A 15,847-nucleotide genomic window follows, 5' to 3' on the forward strand; every position below is an offset into this window, starting at 1 on the left:
TGCAAAGAGGGGAGCCAGACACCCCCCCATACACCCCCCCACAAGAGTGGGGACAGGAGAGGGAGGGGGGCTTTATCTTGTAGGTGGGAGAGAGAGAGCTGCACCTTTCCCATAAGACACAAGGAGGTGTATGTTTGCCGGAGCAGCGCAGCATCCTTAAGCAGACGGCGCAGCCAGGGACCAGATCTTCTCCATCTCCCGGGATACACAGAGACTGAGAGAAGAGCCCTGTCTGGGGTAGATCTGCAGGGCAGGATGCGGGCTGTGGAAGCCGTCTCCTCCGTCATCGTACTGCTCCTGGCTGCTGTAAAAGGTGAGCGGCATGGCTGGGGGCTGCTGCAGTGACAGCGCTGTGCATGGGCTCCATATATCTCCTATAGGGTGGATGGGGGATGTATAGGGGAAGATGGAATGACCTGGGGGTAACGTCATCCGCAGATGGGAACCGTCCATGTCTCACATATAACCTCCATATTTATGGGGAGACGTCTATAGCCCCAATCATTTTTTATGGATCTGGAATGTAATGATGAGGAGGAGTGTATATTACAGTATAGGCTTATATAGGAGCATGCATTGTATATAGGATACGGCAAATGCAACGTACATGAAAAAAAAACACAAAAGGGCCAGTGCCTTCTATTGTTTGTGCCCGTGTGCGTCCCGCTGCATGCTCGCCTGGCGTTGGCTGGATGGAGGAGACGCTACGGTGTACAGAACATACAGAGCCTGTGGATGCGTATACAGAAGGCTGGCGGGTGCCATGTTGCTGCACACCAGCCCTGCGCTCTGCCTGGTTGGCTGCATGTGGTTGCTGGGGGAGGCCTGAGTGCAGGGAGGAGAGGGTTAATCACGGCTGTGTACATCAGGAGCAGACGGTGTAACGTGCCTGTCTCTGTGGTCCTGGCGCCCAGGAGTTGGGGTATCTCCCATCTATGGGGGGTTTATCCCCAATCTGTCACCTCCATTACATCCTGGGTGCTCAGTCATGCTGCCGCCTCCACCTTCCTCTTCCGTCATTACACCGTCTTCCTGTGCCCCCCACTCGCCATTATGCCCATGACATTATACGATATTACGAGACAGTGTGTTAGATGGCATTACGTTATAATATGACATCTATGTGCGTGCCATGAGATCACGCAGGGCACGCAGCACCTGCACACCTCGGCGGCAGACATTTTGTAGGCCCAACCTCTATTTAAAGGGCATTTACATCCACAAATCAGACCCCCGGATTATATCTATATACAAGTCCGTGAGTCATCCTCCAGATGATGAATTCTATCCGGCCATATCTGACCTGTATCTGTTTCTGGGAAAGATGGGTGAAAACCAATATGGCTACCGAATGGGATGTCACACAGCTTTCCTGAATTCCTTAAAGGGACTTGCCAACATTTTCACCAACTTGGGACTTGAATAGGGATCAAGTGGCCCAACAGAAGATGGCTCAGGCAGCGCCATCTGCAGGCCATTGATTTTAGGGGTAGTTCTCAGCTGATCACTGATCATAGTCGTCTTATAAGGGTTTAACATGGAATGCCGCTAGCAACTAGTAACATGTGTACCTGACATAGGAGCTGGAGGCTCAAGGCGGACGGTGCCTCATGACAACCAGCTGTCTATAATCTCACCAAAGGTTGTCACCTACAAAACATCAGCTCCCTCATTCTATAGGTAACCTGCAGCTCTGTGTATAACAGGGTCCTCACCACAGGGGCCTGGGTGCCGTGCATAGTACTGGGCCGCCTTAGGGCAGCATAGCCTGGGTGGGACTACTACCTCCGCACTCCATATAGCTACACTGCTCGCCGTATACACTATTAATATATACATGGGACTAGAGGAGTGGAAGCAGTTTCCACGTAGTAACCAATCAGATTCCAGCTTACATTCTCCCAATACAGGTTAGGAAAATAAAGCTGTAATATGATTGGTTGCTATGGTCTACTACTGTGCTGTATTTATAAGGAAATAGAGGAGTGGGAGGAGTTTACCCATATCAGCCAATCAGATTTCCAGCCTACATTCTCCAAATATAGGCTAGAAAATGAAAGCTGCAATATGATTGGTTGCTATGGCCAACTACTGCACCATGTCTGCTATATGATGGGTTGCTATGGAAAACTACTGCACTGTGTCTGCTATATGATTGGTTGCTATGGAAAACTACTGCACTGTGTCTGCTATATGATTGGTTGCTATGGCCAACTACTGCACCATGTCTATATGATTGGTTGCTATGGCCAACTACTGCACTGTTTCTGCTATATGATTGGTTGCTATGGCCAACTACTGCACCATGTCTATATGATTGGTTGCTATGGCCAACTACTGCACTGTGTCTGCTATATGATTGGTTGCTATGAGCCGTTACTTTGCTGGGTTACTATGAAAATAGCGAAGTAGGAGGAGTTAAGATTATATAATAAAAACTGTCATATAATTGGTTGCTATGGTCATTTACTGCACTTTTTTTGTCTTATATGATTGGTTGCTATGGAGTTTCATGTTATAAAATGGAAGCTGCCATGTGATTGGTTGCTATGTTCAACCACTGCACTTTGTTGTCTGATATGATTGGTTGCTATGGAGTTTCATGTTATAAAATGTTGTCATGTGATTGGTTGCTATGGTAAACTAGCACATGCAGCCAACCAGCACTTTGTTGTCTAATATGATTGGTTGCTATGGGTTACCACTGTGCCGTGTTACTATGAAAGTAGAAGAAGGGGAGGAGTTTCTTTATAGAAACCAATCATATTCCAGCTTACATGTCCCCAATGCAGGATAGAATATGAAAGCTGTGATGTGATTGGTTGCTATGTTGTGTCTGTAGTTTATGGTGGAGTCACGCTGTGTTCCTCTTCCTCCCTTAGGTCTGCCCTTGCTGGACGATGAAGCGACAGAAGCTCCAGACTTGCTGCACACCCCTCCCCCGGGACGCTCGGACCCCGTGTCCCTGGAGCAGCTGGTCCATCAGGCCGTCATGAAGAAAGACTTCCTGGGGCAGGACGGCTTCTTCACCGGTGAGTGTCATGGCAGCCAATCATATTGCAGCTTTCATTCTCTGACATGGCGGTCACTAAGGGCAGCAATGTGGCTCCTTAAAGGGATTATCCCAGGATACATTTTTACAGATAGGCGACAACTAGCAAATCGGTGGGTGTCCGATCGCTGCTTATGAAGGTCAGCTAACCCCTTAATGGAGCGCAGGGCGTATGTTCGACCATCACTCCAGTTAGTTTGGGAGTCCAGTGAGTGGAGCGGGTGAATGAGCAACTAGTTGTCACCAACCTTGTGGATAGGGGATAATGTTTATTTTTTTGGATAACCCCTTTAATTATCCCTCCTTCCAAAAAGCTGAAAACCTTATAATGACATGGTGTAGGCCGCCATTTTGGAGGTGGGACCATGTGCAGTCATATAATATCTCCATGCTCATCCTGTTCTTCCAGAGCTTCCTGGTGCATGAAAAAGAACACCAGGACAGAGAGGGCTATGGGAGATGAATCCCATTGGACATGGCGCCGTCCCCTTGCAGGCAGGTTTATACGCGATTATAATGTAATGTTACTAAACCTCTGGAGATGACCACCTACCCTTTCAGACCCCCCCATCTAAACCATATTCCCTATGAATGATTATTTCCATGATGAATTCCATTATGATCTATGGAAGCTGCCCCCCTATAAGCAGACCACCGCCTTATCCAGACAAAGACTATTTTATTCAGCAAACGTTTCAGTGTGAGCTACCCCTATAATAATATGGCATTATATGCAAGAAGGTGGAGGAGACATCATATGGAGATGCTGGATAACTGGATAGGAAGCAGGTGGAGGGAGGCTGTCCGGGAGGGTGCAACACACTTCCTGCTCCAAGAAGAGGAGCCATGCTGGGACTAGGAATGAGATGGGAGCCATACTGGGGACTAGGAATGAGATGGGAGCCATGCTGGGGACTAGGAATGAGATGGGAGCCATGCTGGGGACTAGGAATGAGATGGGAGCCATGCTGGGGGTCAGGAGTGAGATGGGAGCCATGCTGGGGGGCAGGAATGAGATGAGAGCCATGCTGGGGACTAGGAATCAGATGGCGAGCCATGCTGGGGACTAGGAATGAGATGGGAGCCATGCTGGGGACTAGGAATGAGATGGGAGCCATGCTGGGACTAGGAATGAAATGGGGAGCCATGCTGGGGAATAGGAATGAGATAGGAGCCATGCTTGGGATAAGGACTGAGATGGGGAGCCATGCTGGGGACTAGGGATGAGATGGGGAGCCATGCTGGGGACTAGGAATGAGATGGGGAGCCATGCTGGGGACTAGGAATGAGATGGGGAGCCATGCTTGGGATAAGGACTGAGATGGGGAGCCATGCTGGGGACTAGAGATGAGATGCGGAGCCATGCTGGGGACTAGGGATGAGATGGGGAGCTATGCTGGGGACTAGGAATGAAATGGGAGCCATGCTGGGGAATAGGAATGAGATGGGGAGCCATGCTGGGGACTAGGAATGAGATGGGAGCCATGCTGGGGACTAGGAATGAGATGGGAGCCATGCTGGGGGTCAGGAGTGAGATGGGAGCCATGCTGGGGGGCAGGAATGAGATGAGAGCCATGCTGGGGACTAGGAATCAGATGGCGAGCCATGCTGGGGACTAGGAATGAGATGGGAGCCATGCTGGGGAATAGGAATGAGATGGGAGCCATGCTGGGGACTAGGAATGAGATGGGAGCCATGCTGGGGGTCAGGAGTGAGATGGGAGCCATGCTGGGGGGCAGGAATGAGATGAGAGCCATGCTGGGGACTAGGAATCAGATGGCGAGCCATGCTGGGGACTAGGAATGAGATGGGAGCCATGCTGGGGACTAGGAATGAGATGGGAGCCATGCTGGGACTAGGAATGAAATGGGGAGCCATGCTGGGGAATAGGAATGAGATAGGAGCCATGCTTGGGATAAGGACTGAGATGGGGAGCCATGCTGGGGACTAGGGATGAGATGGGGAGCCATGCTGGGGACTAGGAATGAGATGGGGAGCCATGCTGGGGACTAGGAATGAGATGGGGAGCCATGCTTGGGATAAGGACTGAGATGGGGAGCCATGCTGGGGACTAGAGATGAGATGCGGAGCCATGCTGGGGACTAGGGATGAGATGGGGAGCTATGCTGGGGACTAGGAATGAAATGGGAGCCATGCTGGGGAATAGGAATGAGATGGGGAGCCATGCTGGGGACTAGGAATGAGATGGGAGCCATGCTTGGGATAAGGACTGAGATGGGGCGCCATGCTGAGGACTAGGAATGAGATGGGGAGCCATGCTGGGGAATAGGAATGAGATGGGGAGCCATGCTGGGGACTAGGAATGAGATGGGAGCCATGCTTGGGATAAGGACTGAGATGGGGCGCCATGCTGAGGACTAGGAATGAGATGGGGAGCCATACTGGGGACTAGGAATGAGATGGGAGCCATGCTGGGGACTAGGAATGAGATGGGAGCCATGCTGGGGGGCAGGAATGAGATGAGAGCCATGCTGGGACTAGGAATTAGATGGGAGCCATGCTGGGGACTAGGAATGAGAGGGCGAGCCATGCTGGGGACTAGGAATGAGATGGGAGCCATGCTGGGGACTAGGAATGAAATGGGGAGCCATGCTGGGGACTAGGAATGAGATGGGGAGCCATGCTGGGGACTAGGGATGAGATGGGAGCCATGCTGGGGACTAGGAATGAAATGGGGAGCCATGCTGGGGACTAGGAATGAGATGGGGAGCCATGCTGGGGACTAGGAATGAGATGGGGAGCCATGCTTGGGATAAGGACTGAGATGGGGAGCCATGCTGGGGACTAGGAATGAGATGGGGAGCTATGCTGGGGACTAGGAATTAAATGGGAGCCATGCTGGGGAATAGGAATGAGATGGGGAGCCATGCTGGGGACTAGGAATGAGATGGGAGCCATGCTTGGGATAAGGACTGAGATGGGGAGCCATGCTGGGGACTAGGGATGAGATGGGGAGCCATGCTGGGGACTAGGAATGAGATGGGGAGCCATGCTGGGGACTAGGAATGAGATGGGGAGCCATGCTTGGGATAAGGACTGAGATGGGGAGCCATGCTGGGGACTAGAGATGAGATGCGGAGCCATGCTGGGGACTAGGGATGAGATGGGGAGCTATGCTGGGGACTAGGAATGAAATGGGAGCCATGCTGGGGAATAGGAATGAGATGGGGAGCCATGCTGGGGACTAGGAATGAGATGGGAGCCATGCTTGGGATAAGGACTGAGATGGGGCGCCATGCTGAGGACTAGGAATAAGATGGGAGCCATGCTGGGGACTAGGAATGAGATGGGGAGCCATGCTGGGGACTAGGAATGAGATGGGGAGCCATGCTGGGGACTAGGGATGAGATGGGAAGCCATGCTGGGGACTAGGAATGAGATGGGGAGCCATGCTGAGGACTAGGAATGAGATGGGAGCCATGCTGGGGACTAGGAATGAGATGGGGAGCCATGCTGGGGACTAGGAATGAGATGGGGAGCCATGCTAAGGACTAGGGATGAGATGGGGAGCCATGCTGGGGACTAGGAATGAGATGGGGAGCCATGCTGGGGACTAGGAATGAGATGGGGAGCCATGCTGGGGACTAGGGATGAGATGGGGAGCCATGCTGGGGACTAGGGATGAGATGGGAGCCATGCTGGGGACTAGGAATGAGATGGGGAGCCATGCTGGGGACTAGGAATCAGATGGCGAGCCATGCTGGGGACTAATAATGGGATGGGGAGCCATGCTGGGGACTAGGAATGAGATGGGAGCCATGCTGGGGACTAATAATGGGATGGGGAGCCATGCTGGGGACTAGGAATGAGATGGGAGCCATGCTGGGGGGCAGGAATAAGATAGGAGCCATGCTGGGACTAGGAAAGAGATGGGAGTCATGCTGGAGACTAGGAATGAGATGGGGAGCCATGCTGGGGACTAGGAATGAGATGGGAGCCATGCTGGGGACTAGGAATGAGATGGGAGCCATGCTGGGGGGCAGGAATGAGATGGGAGCCATGCTAGGAACTAAAAATGAGATGGGGAGCCATGCTGGAGACTAGGAATGAGATAAGAGCCATGCTGGGGACTAGGAATGAGATGGGAAGCCATGCTGGGGACTAATAATGAGATGGGGAGCCATGCTGGGGACTAGGGATGAGATGGGAGCCATGCTGGGGACTAATAATGGGACGGGGAGCCATGCTGGGGACTAGGAATGAGATGGGAGCCATGCTGGGGGGCAGGAATGAGATAGGAGCCATGCTGGGACTAGGAAAGAGATGGGAGTCATGCTGGAGACTAGGAATGAGATGGGAGCCATGCTGGGGTGCAGGAATGAGATGGGAGCCATGCTGGGGACTAGGAATGAGATGGGAGCCATGCTGGGGAGTAGGAATGAGATGGGAGCCATGCTGGGGACTAGGAATGAGATGGGAGCCATGCTGGGGGGCAGGAGTGAGATGGGGAGCCATACTGGGGACTAGGAATGAGATGGGAGCCATGCTGGGGACTAGGAATGAGATGGGAGCCATGCTGGGGACTAATAATGAGATGGGGAGCCATGCTGGGGACTAGGGATGAGATGGGAGCCATGCTGGGGACTAGGAATCAGATGGCGAGCCATGCTGGGGACTAATAATGGGATGGGGAGCCATGCTGGGGACTAGGAATGAGATGGGAGCCATGCTGGGGACTAGGAATGAGATGGGGAGCCATGCTGGGGACTAGGAATGAGATGGGAGCCATGCTGGGGACTAGGAATGAGATGGGGAGCCATGCTGGGGGGCAAGAGTGAGATGGGAGCCATGCTTGGGACTAGGAATGAGATGGGAGCCATGCAGGGGACTAGGAATGAGATGGAAGCCATGCTGGAGACTAGGAATGAGATGGGAGCCATGCTGGGGTCCAGGAATGAGATGGGGAGCCATGCTGGGGGGCAGGAATGAGATGGGAGCCATGCTGGGGACTAGGAATGAGATGGGAGCCATGCTGGGGAGTAGGAATGAGATGGGAGCCATACTGGGGACTAGGAATGAGATGGGAGCCATGCTGGGGACTAGGAATGAGATGGGAGCCATGCTGGGGACTAGGAATGAGATGGGATCCATGCTGGGGGGCAGGAGTGAGATGGGGAGCCATACTGCGGACTAGGAATGAGATGGGAGCCATGCTGGGGACTAGGAATGAGATGGGAGCCATGCTGGGGTCTAGGGATGAGATGGGAGCCATGCTGGGGACTAATAATGGGATGGGGAGCCATGCTGGGGACTAGGAATGAGATGGGAGCCATGCTGGGGACTAGGAATGAGATGGGAGCCATGCTGGGGTCCAGGAATGAGATGGGGAGCCATGCTGGGGGGCAAGAGTGAGATGGGAGCCATGCTTGGGACTAGGAATGAGATGGGAGCCATGCTGGGGACTAGGGATGAGATGGGAGCCATGCTGGGGACTAGGGATGAGATGGGAAGCCATGCTGGGGACCAGGAATGAGATGGGGAGCCATGCTGGGGACCAGGAATGAGATGGGGAGCCATGCTGGGGACAAGGAATGAGATAGGAGCCATGCTGGGGACTAGGAATGAGATGGGAGCCATGCTGGGGACTAGGAATGAGTTGTCCTTAGTTGTCCCGGCTGTGGGTTTCCTCCTTAGTTGTCCCGGCTGTGTGTTTCCTCCTTAGTTGTCCCTGCTGTGTGTTTCCTCCTTAGTTGTCCCGGCTGTGTGTTTCCTCCTTAGTTGTCCCGGCTGTGGGTCTCCGTGTTTCCTCCTTAGTTGTCCCGGCTGTTTGTTTCCTCCTTAGTTGTCCCTGCTGTGTGTTTCCTCCTTAGTTGTCCCGGCTGTGTGTTTCCTCCTTAGTTGTCCCAGCTGTGTGTTTCCTCCTTAGTTGTCCTGGCTGTGGGTTTCCTTCTTAGTTGTCCCGGCTGTGTCTCTTCTCCTTAGTTGTCCCGGCTGTGTCTCTTCTCCTTAGTTGTCCCGGCTGTGGGTTTCCTCCTTAGTTGTCCCGACTGTGTGTTTCCTCCTTAAATGTCCCGGCTGGGGTTTTCCTCCTTAGTTGTCCCGGCTGTGTCTCTTCTCCTTAGTTGTCCCTGCTCGGGGTTTCCTCCTTACTTGTCCCAGCTGTGTGTTTCCTCCTTAGTTGTCCCGGCTGTGGGTTTCCTCCTTAGTCGTCCCGGCTGTGTGTTTCCTCCTCAGTTGTCCTGGCTGTGTCTCTTCTCCTTAGTTGTCCCAGCTCGGGGTTTCCCCATTACTTGTCCCAGCTGTGTGTTTTCTCCTTAGTTGTCCCGGCTGGGGGTCTCCTCCTTGGTTGTCGTGGCTGTGTCTCTTCTCCTTAGTTGTCCCGGCTGTGGGTTTCCTCCTTACTTTTCCCAGCTGTAGGTTTCCTCCTTAGTTGTCCTGGCTTTGTGTTTCCTCCTTAGTTGTCCCAGCTGTGTGTTTCCTCCTTTTTTGTCCCGGCTGTGGGTTTCCTCCTTAGTTGTCCCGGCTGTGTCTCTTCTCCTTAGTTGTCCCGGCTGTGGGTTTCCTCCTTAGTTGTCCCGGCTGGGGTTTCCTCCTTAGTTGTCCCGGCTGTGGGTTTTCTCCCTAGTTGTCCCGGCTTTGGGTTTCCTCCCTAGTTGTCCCGGCTGTGGGTTTCCTCCCTAGTTGTCCCGGCTTTGTGTTTCCTCCTTAGTTGTCCCGGCTGTGGGTTTCCTTCTTAGTTGTCCCGGCTGTGTGTCTCCTCCTTAGTTGTCCCGGCTGTGTGTTTCCTCCTTAGTTGTCCTGGCTGTCGGTTTCCTCCTTAGTTGTCCCAGCTGTGGGTTTCCTCCTTAGTTGTCCCGGCTGTGGGTTTTCTCCCTAGTTGTCCCGGCTTTGGGTTTCCTCCCTAGTTGTCCCGGCTGTGGGTTTCCTCCTTAGTTGTCCCGGCTGTGTGTTTCCTCCTTAGTTGTCCCGGCTGTGTGTTTCCTCCTTAGTTGTCCCGGCTGTTTGTTTCCTCCTTAGTTGTCCCGGCTGTGTGTTTCCTCCTTAGTTGTCCCGGCTGTGTGTCTCCTCCTTAGTCGTCCCGGCTGTAGGTTTCCTCCTTAGTTGTCCCGGCTGTGGGTTTTCTCCTTAGTTGTCCCGGCTGGGGGTTTCCTCCTTAGTTGTCCCGGCTGTGGGTTTCCTCCTTAGTTGTCCCAGCTGGGGGTTTCCTTCTTAGTTGTCCCAGCTGTGGGTTTCCCCCTTAGTTGTCCCAGCTGTGTGTTTCCTCCTTAGTTGTCCCGGCTGTGTGTTCCCTCCTTAGTTGTCCCGGCTGTGTGTTTCCATCTTAGTTGTCCTGGCTGTGGGTTTTCTCCCTAGTTGTCCCGGCTGTGTGTCTCCTCCTTAGTTGTCCTGGCTGTGTGTCTCCTCCTTAGTCGTCCCGGCTGTAGGTTTCCTCCTTAGTTGTCCCGGCTGTGGGTTTTCTCCTTAGTTGTCCCGGCTGTGTGTTTCCTCCTTAGTTGTCCTGGCTGTGTCTCTTCTCCTTAGTTGTCCCAGCTGTGGGTTTCCCCCTTAGTTGTCCCGGCTGTGGGTTTCCTCCTTAGTTGTCCCGGCTGTGTGTTCCCTCCTTAGTTGTCCCGGCTGTGTGTTTCCTCCTTAGTTGTCCCGGCTGTGGGTTTTCTCCCTAGTTGTCCCGGCTGTGTGTTTCCTCCTTAGTTGTCCCGGCTGTGGGTTTCCTCCTTAGTTGTCCCGGCTGTGGGTTTCCTCCTTAGTTGTCCCGGCTGTGGGTTTCCCCCTTAGTTGTCCCGGCTGGGGGTTTCCTCCTTAGTTGTCCCGGCTGTGGGTTTTCTCCCTAGTTGTCCCGGCTTTGGGTTTCCTCCCTAGTTGTCCCGGCTGTGGGTTTTCTCCCTAGTTGTCCCGGCTTTGTGTTTCCTCCTTAGTTGTCCCGGCTGTGGGTTTCCTTCTTAGTTGTCCCGGCTGTGTGTCTCCTCCTTAGTTGTCCCGGCTGTGTGTTTCCTCCTTAGTTGTCCTGGCTGTGTGTTTCCTCCTTAGTTGTCCTGGCTGTCGGTTTCCTCCTTAGTTGTCCCGGCTGTGGGTTTCCTCCTTAGTTGTCCCGGCTGTGGGTTTTCTCCCTAGTTGTCCCGGCTTTGGGTTTCCTCCCTAGTTGTCCCGGCTGTGGGTTTCCTCCTTAGTTGTCCCGGCTGTGTGTTTCCTCCTTAGTTGTCCCGGCTGTGTGTTTCCTCCTTAGTTGTCCCGGCTGTTTGTTTCCTCCTTAGTTGTCCCGGCTGTGTGTTTCCTCCTTAGTTGTCCCGGCTGTGTATCTCCTCCTTAGTCGTCCCGGCTGTAGGTTTCCTCCTTAGTTGTCCCGGCTGTGGGTTTTCTCCTTAGTTGTCCCGGCTGGGGGTTTCCTCCTTAGTTGTCCCGGCTGTGGGTTTCCTCCTTAGTTGTCCCAGCTGGGGGTTTCCTTCTTAGTTGTCCCAGCTGTGGGTTTCCCCCTTAGTTGTCCCAGCTGTGTGTTTCCTCCTTAGTTGTCCCGGCTGTGTGTTCCCTCCTTAGTTGTCCCGGCTGTGTGTTTCCATCTTAGTTGTCCTGGCTGTGGGTTTTCTCCCTAGTTGTCCCGGCTGTGTGTCTCCTCCTTAGTTGTCCAGGCTGTGTGTGTCCTCCTTAGTAGTCCCGGCTGTAGGTTTCCTCCTTAGTTGTCCCGGCTGTGGGTTTTTCTCCTTAGTTGTCCCGGCTGGGGGTTTCCTCCTTAGTTGTCCCGGCTGTGGGTTTCCTCCTTAGTTGTCCCAGCTGTGGGTTTCCTTCTTAGTTGTCCCAGCTGTGGGTTTCCCCCTTAGTTGTCCCGGCTGTGTGTTTCCTCCTTAGTTGTCCCGGCTGTGTGTTCCCTCCTTAGTTGTCCCGGCTGTGTGTTTCCTCCTTAGTTGTCCTGGCTGTGGGTTTTCTCCCTAGTTGTCCGGGCTGTGGGTTTCCTCCTTAGTTGTCCCGGCTGTGGGTTTCCCCCTTGGTTGTCCCGGCTGTGTGTTTTCTTCTTAGTTGTCCCGGCTGTGTGTTTCCTTTTTAGTTGTCCCGGCTGTGTGTTTCCTCCTTAGTTGTCCCGGCTGTGTGTTTCCTCCTTAGTTGTCCCGGCTGTGTGTTTCCTCCTTAGTTGTCCGGGCTGTGTGTTTCCTCCTTAGTTGTCCCGGCTGTGTGTTTCCTTTTTAGTTGTCCCGGCTGTGTGTTTCCTCCTTAGTTGTCCCGGCTGTGTGTTTCCTCCTTAGTTGTCCCGGCTGTGTGTTTCCTCCTTAGTTGTCCCGGCTGTGTGTTTCCTCCTTAGTTGTCCGGGCTGTGTGTTTCCTCCTTAGTTGTCCCAGCTGTGTGTTTCCTTTTTAGTTGTCCCGGCTGTGTGTTTCCTCCTTAGGTGTCCCGGCTGTGTGTTTCCTCCTTAGTTGTCCCGGCTGTGTGTTTCCTCCTTAGGTGTCCCGGCTGTGTGTTTCCTCCTTAGTTGTCCCAGCTGTGGGTTTCCCCCTTGGTTGTCCCGGCTGTGTGTTTCCTCCTTAGTTGTCCCGGCTGTGGGTTTCCTCCTTAGTTGTCCGGGCTGTGTGTTTCCTCCTTAGTTGTTCCGGCTCTGTGTTTCCCCCTTGGTTGTCCCGGCTGTGGGTTTCCTCCTTAGTTGTCCCGGCTGTGGGTTTCCTCCTTAGTTGTCCCGGCTGTGTGTTTCCTCCTTAGGTGTCCCGGCTGTGTGTTTCCTCCTTAGTTGTCCTGGCTGTGGGTTTCCCCCTTGGTTGTCCCGGCTGTGTGTTTCCTCCTTAGGTGTCCCGGCTGTGGGTTTCCCCCTCGGTTGTCCCGGCTGTGGGTTTCCTCCTTAGTTGTCCCGGCTGTGGGTTTTCTCCTCAGTTGTCCCGGCTGTGGTTTCCTCCTTAGTTGTCCCAGCTGGGGGTTTCCTTCTTAGTTGTCCCAGCTGTGGGTTTCCCCCTTAGTTGTCCCGGCTGTGTGTTTCCTCCTTAGTTGTCCCGGCTGTGTGTTCCCTCCTTAGTTGTCCCGGCTGTGTGTTTCCTCCTTAGTTGTCCTGGCTGTAAGTTTTCTCCCTAGTTGTCCCGGCTGTGGGTTTTCTCCTTAGTTGTCCCGGCTGTGGGTTTCCCCCTTGGTTGTCCCGGCTGTGTGTTTTCTCCTTAGTTGTCCCGGCTGTGTGTTTCCTCCTTAGTTGTCCCGGCTGTTTGTTTCCTCCTTAGTTTTCCCGGCTGTGGGTTTCCTCCTTAGTTGTCCCGGCTGTGTGTTTCCTCCTTAGTTGTCCCGGCTGTGTGTTTCCTCCTTAGTTGTCCGGGCTGTGTGTTTCCTCCTTAGTTGTCCCGGCTGTGTGTTTCCTTTTTAGTTGTCCGGGCTGTGTGTTTCCTCCTTAGGTGTCCCGGCTGTGTGTTTCCTCCTTAGTTGTCCCGGCTGTGGGTTTCCCCCTTGGTTGTCCCGGCTGTGTGTTTCCTCCTTAGGTGTCCCGGCTGTGGGTTTCCTCCTTAGTTGTCCCGGCTGTGGGTTTCCCCCTTGGTTGTCCCGGCTGTGGGTTTTCTCCTCAGTTGTCCCGGCTGTGGGTTTCCCCCTTGGTTGTCCCGGCTGTGGGTTTCCCCCTTGGTTGTCCCGGCTGTGGGTTTCCCCCTTGGTTGTCCCGGCTGTGTGTTTCCTTCTTAGTTGTCCCGGCTATGTGTTTCAGGTCATTGTTAGCTGGAAGACCCGGTCACCACCCATCTTTAATGCTTTTTCTGAGGGAGGGAGGTTGTTTCCCAAAATCTTGCAATACATGCTCCATTCTATATAGTGCAGTTGTCCTGACCCTTTGCAGAAAATCCCCCAAAGTGTGATGTCCCGTCCCCCCACCCCCTCCATGCTTTACAGCTGGGAATCTGTTCTTTTTCCTGCAAACACGGTGAGTAGAGTCAATACCAAAAAGTTGTATTTTGGTCTTATCTGTCCACATGACCTTCCCCCATGTCTCCTCTGGATCATCCAGATGGTGATTGGTGACGTCATACGGGCCTGGACATGTGCTGGTGTGAACAGGGGGGACATTGTGTGTCCTGCAGGATTATAACCCATAGTGGTATAGTAATGTATGGGACTGTGGTCCCAGCTCTCCTCAGATCAGTGACCAGGTCCTCCCTTGTAGTTCTGGACTGATTTCTGACCTTATCCCATGAGGTGAGATCATGCATGGAGTCCCAGACCCAGGAAGATGGACAGTCATCTTGTGTTTCTTCCATGTTCTAAAAATTGTGCCAGTGTTTGCCTTTTCACCAAGCTGCTTGCCTATTGTCCTGAAGCCCATCCCAGCATTGTGCAGGTCTACCATTTTATCCCTGGTGTCCTCTTTGGTGTTGGCCATGGTGGAGAGGTTGGAGTGTGATTGAGTGTGTGGACAGGGGGTTATTATACAGGTAATGAAGTCACATAGCTGCAGGTAATCCAGGTAATGAGGCCATAGAAGGAGGTGCAAAATCAGCAGCGTAATATATATATATATATATATATATATATATATATATACACAGTGGTACCTTGGTTTAAGAGTAACTTGGTTTAAGAGCGTTTTGGTTTAAGAGCTCACAGTTTTTCAAAATTGTGACTTGGTTTAAGAGCATTGCTTTGGTTTAAGAGCTCCCTGTACTGGGTTGGAGCGCGAGTGGAGGAGGGGCATGGTCTGCATAGCGGGGTCTACAGCACTGTACTCTGACCCAGGAAGTCTTACCTCACCTTCCAAATCATGGTAGATCCACTTCAGGCTGGGGCTTACATCAGGGGACAGGACTGTGGAGGTAATCTCTCCATAGCTGTAACCCCTCTCTCCCCGGACAGAGAGCACTGCTATACTGTGCCCACATCTGTCCTGCTCATTCCTTCCTGCTCCCTGCAGTCTCTGTCCGCCCTTGTGTTTCCCATCCTCTCCATTACTGTACAGTAACTTATAATATCACAGATTCTGCTGTTTCTGAATGTTTGTTTCATCTGTTTTACATGTTATTCAGAATAATAAATCATTATTTTTGGGGTGTGGAACCAATTGTCTGCATATCAGTGATTTCTTATGGGAAAATTTGCTTTGGTTTAAGAGTGGATTTGGATTACAAGCACGGCCCCGGAACGAATTATGCTCGTAATCCAAGGCACCAGTGTATATATATATATATATATATATATATATATATATATATATATATATATGCCAGGGCCGGCTCCAGGTTTTTGTGGTCCCTTGGGCGACAGAACCTCGGTGGGCCCCTTTGAGGAACAAATCATGGAGATACAGGCGAGGAAAGATTTGCAGCTGCTGCATATTTTTCTCCTCCCGTATCTCCTGATCTCTGCGGGTTTCACATTGCAGAAGCTATATACAGGAGAAAACTAGAAGCACCAGTATGTCCATGTTGTGTATATCACAGACAGGAGCTGTATAATGGAGAACTAGAAGCCCCAGCATGCCCATGTTAAATACACATAGCAGGAGCTGTATACAGGAGAACTAGAGGTCCTAGTTCTCCTGTATACAGCTCCTGCAGTGATATATACAACACATGGACATGCTGAGACCTATAGTTCTCTTGTATACAGCTCCTGTCTGTGATATATATAACACATGGACATGCTGAGACCTATAGTTCTCCTATATACAGCTCCTGTCTGTGATATATATAACACATGGACATGCTGAGACCTATAGTTCTCCTATATACAGCTCCTGTAGTGATAGATAGATAGATAGATAGATTAGATATTTCTATCTATCACTGCAGGAGCTGTATATAAGAGAACTATAGGTCTCAGCATGTCCATGTGTTATATATATCACAGACAGGAGCTGTATATAGGAGAACTAGAAGCACCAGCATGTCCATGTGTTAT

At 52.3% G+C, this 15,847-nt stretch overlaps 1 pseudogene; it reads left to right on the plus strand.

The window, feature by feature from the left end:
• The first annotated feature begins 253 nt into the window (after positions 1-253).
• Positions 254-15,847, plus strand: part of LOC138776563 (seizure protein 6 homolog) — a 41,809-nt pseudogene continuing 26,215 nt past the window's right edge.

The sequence above is a fragment of the Dendropsophus ebraccatus genome, unplaced genomic scaffold, assembly GCF_027789765.1.
Source record: "Dendropsophus ebraccatus isolate aDenEbr1 unplaced genomic scaffold, aDenEbr1.pat pat_scaffold_434_ctg1, whole genome shotgun sequence".
NCBI classification, from domain to species: domain Eukaryota; kingdom Metazoa; phylum Chordata; class Amphibia; order Anura; family Hylidae; genus Dendropsophus; species Dendropsophus ebraccatus.